This window comes from Chelonia mydas, chromosome 3 (genome assembly GCF_015237465.2).
Source record: "Chelonia mydas isolate rCheMyd1 chromosome 3, rCheMyd1.pri.v2, whole genome shotgun sequence".
NCBI classification, from domain to species: domain Eukaryota; kingdom Metazoa; phylum Chordata; order Testudines; family Cheloniidae; genus Chelonia; species Chelonia mydas.
This window is the reverse complement of record NC_057851.1, coordinates 57458650-57468432: the sequence shown is the minus strand read 5'-3', so window position 1 is coordinate 57468432 and position 9783 is coordinate 57458650. Positions and strand designations below refer to the sequence as shown.

General features: G+C 39.2%; 1 protein-coding gene across 3 annotated transcripts in view; it reads left to right on the top strand.

The window, feature by feature from the left end:
* Nucleotides 1–451: 451 nt before the first annotated feature.
* FILIP1 (filamin A interacting protein 1) overlaps nucleotides 452–9783 on the top strand; it is a 167776-nt gene continuing 158444 nt past the window's right edge. Inside the window, exon 1 of one of the 3 annotated variants that reach the window (XM_027819192.3) lies at nucleotides 452–958. The gene's annotated coding sequence lies outside the window, so the exon portion shown is untranslated. The remainder of the gene's footprint in view (nucleotides 959–9783) is intronic. The other 2 variants (XM_007056804.4, XM_037894339.2) reach the window with 2 other exon arrangements.

The window sequence follows — 9783 nt, the reverse complement described above, 5'->3', positions numbered from 1 at the left end:
CCAAGTGGAAGAAGACAGTTGATACTGTCTTATTCATAATAAAAGTTACTCTGAACACTTTCTAGCTAAGCCTTTCATTATATCTCCATGCCAGCTTGATACGTTTGAACTGTGCAAACAGAAAATGGTTTACTCATTTACTCAGAATAAACATATTTTAAAATGTTTTCCCAATGTGTGATTTATTTATTTTTTGCAAGGGCTGGGAATACCTTTCAAATTACAAACATCCTAGGTTTTATTAAACTCCTTACTGTGTACATTGATTTGATGTTAATACGAGTATCAACACAAGTATCTTTCTAACATTCTAAAATATATTCCCAAATACAGAACTTCTATGTATTGCTTAAAATAGTAATTACTCCAGTGGCCTTAAAAAGATTTGACAGTTTCTCCACAATTTTTCATTAATGTAGTTGTCAGGCGATGCAGTTCTACATCCACTGATAACTCAGCAGCTGAGGAACTCAGTAAAGCCTGCTTCAAACTTCTCAGCTGTTGACAGGCTTGACTTGCTGAGAACACTGGTTAAATATAGAACAAGCAAGCTGAGCTCAACAAAGTCATTGCTGTAACAGTGTGTGAAGAGAGCAGAAGAGGGGAAATACAATCTCAGAACTAAACTGCCAAAGCCTAACACCACCTAGCAACAGTTGAAAAACTTTTTAAACAAAAGTCTGGGTGTGAGACAGACAGAGCATACCTCCTATTTCTCCTGACTGGGATTTCTGTGAGGAGAAACTACATTCCTCTTCTGCTCTCTACCCTATTTTCTGCATTACTTCAGCTGCTGGTAGACCTAGAAGAGTGGAAAAAGCTTATCTCTGTGGGTGCTTCTGCACTGGATACTTTTCTAGGTCTTAAATCTGCCTGGGTAGTGTGGAGCAAGTTGCTGTGATCTACCAAGAACAAACTGACATTGTAGAATACATTCCCAGGTTCCTACTGTTGTCAGGTAAGAATGAACTAACTACTCCAATACATTATCTTTGTAAGATGGAATTTATATTTTTTCCTGTGAAAGTTGCTTGTCTTTTTTCCTTCTGTGATTAGTCTTCTACTAATTTGAAAAATTCAGTAAAGAAAAGCTAAAATAAGAAGTTGAGCATGTCTTTTTTTTTTTTTTTTTTCTGTTTTAGCAGAGAATCAAACTGTTGTTCAGACCATTTTTTGAAACTTGGTTGAAACAAGACTAGTGACACTAGCTAGTAATCACATGAAAAAGGAATATGGATTGAGACTCTCAAAATTTGTTTTTGTAAACTCATGCTGTTAGAAGACACACCAAGATATAATAATAAAGTGGTTATTGTCCCTTAGCAGCCAGAGATTTAACTGCTATAAAAACTAACAACAGCCTGCGTAGTAAGCCAGAGGAAATAGCCATACAGTGGCTGAATTATGTATGTTCTTGTGAGCTATTGCTTTCTACTCTTCTGTTTTTTTCCATAACTCTAAGCACACTAGTATCACCTGGTACATTTTGTTCTGCCCTTGTGACAACAGTTCTAAGTGCTTCTGCTTCTACTTCGATATGTATAATATCAAATTGCTGCTTGGATAGTTGCAGATCAGAGCCTTCTTAAAAAGCCCTTATGATTTTAGTACCTGAGTGTTCTTAAACTGTGTAATTTTTTGCATGCCACTAACTGATTGTTTCTTAAAAAAAAAAATGGAGAAGACAGTCAGTAGTTAAACCTTTTCCCCTAATAGCTCAAGAGAATCTATTCAAAACATGTATCCTTCAGCTTCATGAACTGCAAAGTAATTTAAGCAGGAATTGTTTATAGTGATTAGTCTATGTCAAAACTGACAAAAGCAGCTAGGGCAAATGAAGGAATAATAAAAACTAACCCATATCCTTCTAAAGCAGCTTTCTTTATACAATTTTATCATTTATGGATAAGGAATATGTGCTCATTACAAAAGCTATTCCACGTACCATACCAATTAAGGTCTGAAGGCAAAGATAACTAGGGGAGTAATAAAAATCCCGTTAGCACCGACAAGAGATTGTAGTCTGGGATTCTCTCAATAGATATGAGCTGACTGGGTCCTCTACCTTGTTTGACACTCAGGGTATAGACTCTTGCAGGAAGTGTAGATTTTCTTACTTTGTCAAAATGGATTTTAGATGCATCCCGGCATACTAGATACATTACATCAGTACCATAGTTCAGCTGTGAAATGTTTACAAATTGGATAAAACAAACAATACACGAAACCAATTCTGACTTGGCAGTGCCAAGGGATATAACTGCCAGTGAAACAGTGGAAAAGATGAAGTGCTGGGGCCAGGAAAGAATTCTGAAAAGACACCATGTTTTACATTTTTACCAGATTGTTTCCTAAAAAGGGGCACATTGCTTGCTTAGAAATAAACTCTTTTGCATGTAGTGGTAATTAGTGACCCCATAAGTTAATAATGACAATTATTTCAGCTCTATTGTGACCTCTTTCAAGCTCGCAGTGGAAACTCTGAGATTTTGTGAGAGCATAGATATTTCTTGAGCAAGTTTTTTTTTTCTAGAGAAAACTGTAGGGTGGAAAATATTAACTGTTTAAAGTTTGTTTTCTAATATTCATTGATATTAAAGTAGAATAAATCTTGTCATTTTCTTCCTGAATACAGTGGTAGATAATTCACTAAAAGTGCTGAGAAGAAATAGCAGCTTCACCTCTCATTTTATGGATAACTATGGTCTCGGGGCAAAAATACCACTAATGTAATGTCATTTTATATTGTAATTTTAATTTTCCTCCATAAACCTTTTTTTTGTGGGGGGGGGGGGCTAATCTAATTAGCGAAAAACTTAATCAAATGAAGTGACTTTCAAATAGTTTGTTGACAACCTCCATCCAAAGAAAAATCACGATTATACATTCTTCTGCCTTCTCTTTCCATTTTAAAATGGGCACGCAGGCTAAAATTACTCTTCTCAACAGGTGTCCAGAAAGAGGCTCTGAGATTTTCCAATCAACTCTGTGAAATATGCAATGTAGCCATTCAACAGCTGGTTTCATTGTGATTGTTTATAGCTTTGACTATTCTTCAGAATGGAAACCAACTTAAATTTTATATTAAACAGAAAAAGTTCTTCAGGTGTTGCCTGTATTTTTCTCCATATAGATTATCTAGGAAGATAAACTGGCATAAGCACAGACCGTCATTTTCTCAGTCATATCTATTTGTCCTTCATATTACAGCATCCTTATTTGAGCCTCTGGAACCTGTGGCCACTGGGAAACTAATCGTGTCATAATGATGCTAAAGACTGTCAAGCCCTTTCCTTCAATATCTACTGCTACCACTCTGGTTCATGGCTCAATTCTCTCATCTTGACTATAGCAAATTCCTCCTTTATGGCCTCCCTTTTTCAGTCTACTCAAAGCTAAAATCATCATCTTATCCTGCTATTCCGACCATGTCATTTTACACATCAGGCTCAAAGACCGTGAATTCACCTTCAAAGCTCAATGTAGTTCTGCCCCTGCCTCCATCAGTTATCATTTCCTCTACCTTCCCCATCTTACATGCTGTGGATCGTTAATCTCAGCTCTGGTATTATCTGGTTCCTCTCTTATGTCAGGGGCTATATTAAAACACTAATCTAATCTAGCAAGCTATGGTTTATCTATAGTGCTCATCACTGCAAAAGCGAGGGCCCTCATCCGGCAGAGACTTACACACATGCTTAACTTTACACTTGTGGATAGTTCCACTGAACTCAATGGAAATACTCTCATACTTAAATTAAGCATATGCCTAAGCACTTTGCTGAATCAGCGGCCAAATCCATATGACTAATGCCCAGGGGAATGTTGCCGTTAACTTCAATGAGAGTAGAATCAGGCCTCTAGGGCCTAAGTGCTTAGTTATTAACAGACAAGTATCCACTCCCCCACAGGAACATCAAATAAAAATAGAGCAGCTGAATTCTTTGTAAATAATCTTTTCCCAAGAGCTATTTTACTTTTTCCCTAGTTTCCTGTTTCTCCCCTTCCTTTCTCATAGTCTATTGTTGTTTGTCATCATATTAGTTTAGAACAGGGGTGGGCAAACTTTTTGGCCTGAGGGCCACATCGGGGAATAGAAATTGTATGGCAGAAATGCTCACAAAATGGAGTTGGGGTACGGGAGGGGGTGTGGGCTCTGAGGTGGGGCTGGGGATGGGAGGTCTGGGGTGCAGTAGGGTGCTCCGGGCTGGGATTAAGTGGTCTGGAGAGCGGGAGGGAGGATCAGGGCTGAGGCAGGGGGTTGGGGCATGGGGAAAGGCTCAGGGGTGCAGGCTCTGACAGCGCTTACCTCAAATGGCTCCCGGGAGCAGTAGCATGTCCCTTCTCTGGCTCCTACACGGAGGTGCAGGCGGCTCTGCACGCTGACCCATCCGCAGGCACCACCCCTGCAGCTGCCATTGGAGTGCCGGAGGAGGCCATTGGAGCACGAAGGAGCAGGAGTGGGGCCATGCCACCAGAGCAGGGCCCAGCTGTGTGGTGCAGCTCGCAGGCCGGCTTAAAATGGCTCGCAGGCCAGATCCAGCCTGTGGGCTGTAGTTTACCCACCCCTGATTTAGAATGTCAACTCTATTTGGGGAAGGACTGTGTCCTCTTACATGTCTGTAAAATACCATGCACCACAAGGTAGCTGTATAAAATCCAATATGAAATGACACGGAGGAAATTTAGTATCTGAAAACCCTGAACAAGAATTAAGAATTATAATTAAACAGAAAATGGCTTGTGACATTGATTTTATAAGGGTCCCATTAAAGTAAAAAAGCCCATTTAGCACTTCTTTATATGAATCACAAACTCATTTTTCAGTTCTATAGTTCTATCCTAATGTGTTAACAAAGATCTAACATGGGGATATTTCCATTCATCTATTTCCCATTGACCATTAAAAATATTTGTCCACTTGTATATTTGACAAACTTCAGAATCCGCTCATCACATAAAACTGGCAGAATAATTGTATACACTGATATTCAGAATCCTGTTTGGAATGTGCAGTGCTGTTGAGTTCTAGGGATACACAGCTGGAGTGGAAGCCAGCTTTCTTGAAAAGAATTAGGGTTTCTCAAGCTCTCTCTTGTCACTCAGCAACGACTGTTCTTATAGAATTAGTGATACTAATATATAAATTATTTATAATCCAGACCATGGCCTATTGTTTGTGGCTGTTGTGGGGGAAGGGTGGCAGGGTACTTATATTTTCTTGTACAAGGGCTTGATGCTGCTCCCAAGAAAGACAATGGGAGTTTTGCTATTAATTTCAATGGGAGCAGGAATTAGTCTAATAACTGTAACTGAAGACTTCAGTGTGCATAATGTATTTGGGAATAGTGTTCCTCTGGGGAAGCATAAATTATCAGATCTATCATTTTCATTTCCCCACAAATATTGTTGTACTTTTGTCTGACTTTTATTCATTACCAGGTCAGGAAAAAAAAGTCAGTGCATACATAAAACCATACTAAATGGGAATGAAGGGATTTTTTCCATTTAAGATATTTTATCTGTCATTTGCCTTGATGCTTTTGTTGGCGTACCTCTTCAAATCTTATCCAGAAGAAGTAAAAGCCACAAGTACTAGATTCAAAGATGACTTTGTAAGATCATATAGATTGTAATAGTCACCATAATAGGGTAGGCACTTTTCAGAGGTCCTGCCATGAAGAACACACAGCTTAAAAGCATAATTATACAATATTTCTGCAATGTATGAATTTTCTTCATTCCAAGAGACATTTTAACTGACCCCATGGTTATTAAAACAATCAAAGAATGGTTTAAAAATGATATGTGTGGAGATCAGTGTTGTGTAGCAATAAAACACTATTGCTTATTTATTTTCCCAATGAACAGGAAATTGCTAATTGTAATACTACAGAATTGAGAGGAAAAGAGAGAAAATAGAATGTTTTAATGGAAACCTCGTTGATTCTGCAGATGTGCCATTAGCAGTAAAAGTTAATCAGAAGTGTTTGTCTTTTTCCCTTTAAAAAATGCTATCTGGCATCACAGAATGCTGAGGGAGTGGGAGAAAAACATACAAACTACAGGGAAATAAGCTGGAGCTTGTATTTTTTCCCTTAAATGGCCACCTCTTGCAGTTTAGCTGACATGAGCAAGCCAGAATTAAGGGGAGGGGGGTGAATTGAAGAGATTTCTGTATAGTAACTGAAGAGTTTCATTTTGTTTCATAAAACTTTAAAAATAATATATGAAGTGACCTATCGCATCTGGACATTAACCAATGGGATTTGAGGAGAGAAAACCCCACAGTGAAGTTGCAATAAGCTCTAGTTTGATTTAAACCCCAGCAGCACTTTAGTTCAGTAAGAGCTGCTTTTGTTGCACTTCCTTTTTGGGGAAATGATGTCAATGTGTATAATGTTGTGTGATTTATGCTGTTCTAAGGTTTGTTCTATTGAAAGAGTAAAAGTAATATTTTAGAACCCAAAGTCTCTTATCTAAAGGGCATCTTTCTTCCCTAAAGTCTATAAGATTTAGGGATGAGATGGGTGGTTTTGTTTTGTTTGTGGATTATTATTATTTTTTGCTCCAACCTCTCAACTATTTAACTGAGAGATACATGAGAATATAAATATATGTACACAAGCGCATATCATTGCTTTATAAAACTAACAGATTAAACAACTGAAAAATTAGATTCTACTGGTGTAACAATTACAACAGTTGTAAGTAGAGAATTTTATTAACTTGTTTTAAGAGTGTCACTGAAAGTAAAAAGGTACTGCAGCATTACTACAAGAATTTCCATTACTTTATCATATGGATTAATTTTTTTTTTTGAAAATGTAAACTAAATTAATGGTGGTTGAAAGCAGCAGATTCCTGAAATCAGCACAATTGAATTACTGCTAACTTGCCTTGTTTATCCAAGAGGCCTTTGAAAAGAAGGTCTTCCACCAGACCCTTACATGTGAGTCATAGTTCTAATGTGCTCATGTCTAAAGTAAGTTATTTTAGTACCCGTTCTTGTAGCTAAATGACAAACAGCTTGACAACAACAGGAAAGAGAATGGGTGGTGAGTTCATGATGCCATTTCAGTGAAGCAACCTGAATGTTTAATGAAATGATGCCATTTCTATTAGCTTTGTAGTTACTGTACTGACAAACAAACACTAAAAGAAAATAAAACCATGCGATTTGCTCTCCTGTTCAGAGTTTGTGAACATTCCAGAGAGGACTCTTAAGTTCCCTGAATACCTAGCTATGTGACTCAAGTGCTATTATTATCTTTCTACTATATAATGTAGATTGTTCACGAGACTAACTGTGCCATTAAAAGACGTAGTCCTGGGCACAAATGAAAAAGTGGCAAAGCATTGTGGTTAGCCTTGAATGGTTCAGTGCTATGCTGCCCAGAGCACAAAAGCTTCTAGGCAGAGATCTGTCATTTAAAGTTCATTTAAACTCTGTTTGTCTAAGCCTCAGTTATCCAAAAATCTCATTTATCTAAACAATCAACACATCAAATGCTGAAGAAACCCCTACTTGTCAAAAGACAGTAACTATGATCATACCACCTCTGAGATCACAACTCAGTTCAAAGATAACAATGCTTATTTCCATAGCACTTCTCTTCTCCTCTAATTTCTCCGCCACAGGAGCAAGCTCCCCCATACCAAAAGCAGGGTAGAGCAGTGTTTAGTTTAAATGGGTGAGGAGTTCAATTGCCATCTCTAGAAAAACCCTTTGAAACAAAAGAAAATACCCTTTATTTTAATTGTTAGCCCCCAGAGTGACAAATGCCAGGCAGAGAGTTCCCTGAGCAGTGTTGACTGTAGGGAGACAGAATATGGAGAGATCCCCAGTATGCAAAGCCACACAGCAACAAGGTCTGGAGATGGTAGGGGTTTTTCAAGTTCCCCTTTCAGAGCCACAAGACTGAGGCATTGGGATCCAGTGCCAGATTCAGCAGCAGCTACCACAAGTTAGGACAAGTCCAGCTAGTATCACTGTCAGGTGATAGACACATGAGACACAATCTTACCCCAAATCCCATTTCTCTAAACTCCTCTTGTGTTTCCAATCATCTCTGGATCAAGAAAGCTTGAACATAAGTAGTACTACTCCTTAGTAGTAGTAAGTAGATTGGAATCAATCCTCTTCACCGTGCCATCGAGACAAAGTAAACCAGAGAGAAGGTCCAGGGTTTCTTTCTGGCAACAGTTTCAGGATTTCAGTAGTAACAGTGAAACAATTTGGTTCCTTTTTGTTAAGTATTAACAGAAACAACATCAGGGCAAAAAAGCAACAGCAGTTGAAAGCTGTGTTTTTTCCTTTTCACTTAAAAAGTGTTCTTAGGGGAAGATGGCTCATGGTAAAGGAGTTTGTCCATCCCTCCTCCTTTCCCTCCGGCAGTGCAGCACAGTTAGAATTAGGGTGCTATCTATCAGAAAGCAAGGAGGTAAAGAAAATCAAAAGCCTGAAAATATATGGAAGCAGAGTTCACCTTTCATCCTTCCAGGTAGTCCAAACACCAGAACTATCGGAGAAAGAGAGAGAGTAAAATGAACATGTAAATAGGGAAGTGGAGCAGGGATGCTGGATAGAAGAAAGGGAATGCTGAAAAACGCTTTCACAGCTGAGTCAACTTCCCATGTTGAACATCTCCTTCTACTCCTGTCCTGCTGAGGACCTCAATAGCAAGCAGATGTGGCAAACAGTGTCCCCAGAGGCGACACTGATTAACCTGAGTAGTAGTTTTGGCTATTTTATGCTCAAAGTCTCTGCAGATGTGTCTAGGGTCACTTGGTAGTGGTTGGTGAAGGGCCGAAGCAAAGACCAAGAAGCAGCCCTGCTGTTTCAAAGGGATGAGGCTTGCACTCTCTCCACCCAAGAAATTGAAAGGCTTCTACTGTAATGAGCCTGCAAAGGTGGTTTACCCATCTGCTGACAAGTCATGTTAATACAAGATTTCTATCAGCTACTAACTGCAGTCTTAGAAACCAGGAGTCCCTTTTCTTCTCTGTTTGGACCATGAAAAAACAACAAAAAACATAGCCTTAGTTTTCCTAATAGTCTCAGTCCTGTGAAAACACAAAGAATGGGGAGTCAATAATTAGGGATCTTAATTATCTAATAAGATAAGTCAGGGCTATAACTACTAAAGGACCTGCTTTCACCGTCAACAGCTGCATGGGAACTTTTCACACAGCCTGTGAAGCACAGATGACAGGTTCAAGTGAGGGAGTCTCTGTATAAGAGGGCACTGAAAACTTGGAGGTATGAAGATGGTAAAAAAAGCCCATTAGATCTTGGAAGGCTGAGCTAGCTGAAACAACTCTGACAAGAGTGTTGCAAGCTCTTGCTGTACCTGGCAAAACTCAGAATTGTTGAAGGGAAGAACCTGAGGCTGTAATATGTCTGCCCAAACAATTATAGAAAGGTCATCCCAACCACAGTAGAGCTTCTTTGTTGAGGGATGCAGCTATTTAGCAGGCATATTTGCTACTGTGAGGGATAAGAGGTTCAAAGAAGGTGACGCTGAGTAGAGGTGGTGGCCTCTGAAAGAGAAGATCAGATTGAAAGAGCTCATATATACTTCATACAAGGTCCAGTAAGCCTGGGGGACAGGGCCCCTAAACTATGTGGGCAACTAGGATAATGACTGCTCTGTCCACTCTGCTCTTGCAAAGGGTCCAGGCCATGAGAAGTAAAAAGTGTGTATACAGGGGAACAGATAACCAAACTCCCTTTTCTCAGTCCCAGGAACAGGCATCCCAGCCTTGGGTTGAAGGCCCCAA